The 731-nt window shown below is 52.7% G+C and overlaps 1 protein-coding gene across 1 annotated transcript in view; it reads right to left on the bottom strand.

Annotated features, from left to right (window-relative positions):
- Positions 1-731, bottom strand: part of ncdn (neurochondrin) — a 6,111-nt gene that overhangs the window by 1,031 nt on the left and 4,349 nt on the right. The window lies entirely within an intron of this gene.

Genomic DNA, 731 nt, shown 5'->3' with positions numbered 1-731 from the left:
CTTTAGGCACGAGGCCCTTTAGGTGTGAGGCCCTTTAGGCACGAGGCTTTTTAGGTGAGAGGCCCTTTAGGTGTTGGCCCTTTAAGCGCGAGGCCCTTTAGGTGAGAGGCCCTTTAAGCGCGAGGCCCTTTAAGCGTGAGGCCCTTTAGGTGAGAGGCTTTTTAGGTGAGAGGCCCTTTAGGTGTTGGCCCTTTAGGCGCGAGGCCCTTTAAGCGCGAGGCCCTTTAAGCGCGAGGCCCTTTAAGCGAGAGGCCCTTTAGGCGAGAGGCCCTTTAGGCGAGAGGCCCTTTAGGCGTGAGGCCCTTTAGGCGCGAGACCCTTTAAGCGCGAGACCCTTTAAGCGCGAGACCCTTTAAGCGCGAGACCCTTTAAGCGCGAGACCCTTTAGGTGAGAGACCCTTTAAGCGCGAGGCCCTTCGGGTGACCTTGAATGAAGTAGATCATTTGCTGCAATCTGGTGGATCTTACATGTTTGTTAGAGCAGATGAACATGAAGCTAAAGACGTAAGTGCTGACTGCACCGCTGCAGCTCTGCAGGTGGTGGTGGTGGGGAGGGGGGGTTTCACTTCAGGATAAACTGAGGTCACTGAGTTGCTGACGGGTTGATTGACAGGTGGCTCAGGATCTGACTACTGCAAAAAACAAATCATAGATTTTACTTCCTGTTTCAAGACTCATGTATTCTAGGGGTGTAACGGTAAGCTAAAATGACATTTCGGTTCGGTTCAGTT

Source organism: Nematolebias whitei, chromosome 19 (genome assembly GCF_014905685.2).
Source record: "Nematolebias whitei isolate Nwh7 chromosome 19, NemWhi1, whole genome shotgun sequence".
In the NCBI taxonomy this organism is placed as follows: Eukaryota; Metazoa; Chordata; class Actinopteri; order Cyprinodontiformes; family Rivulidae; genus Nematolebias; species Nematolebias whitei.
This window is presented reverse-complemented; position numbering and strand designations above follow the sequence as displayed.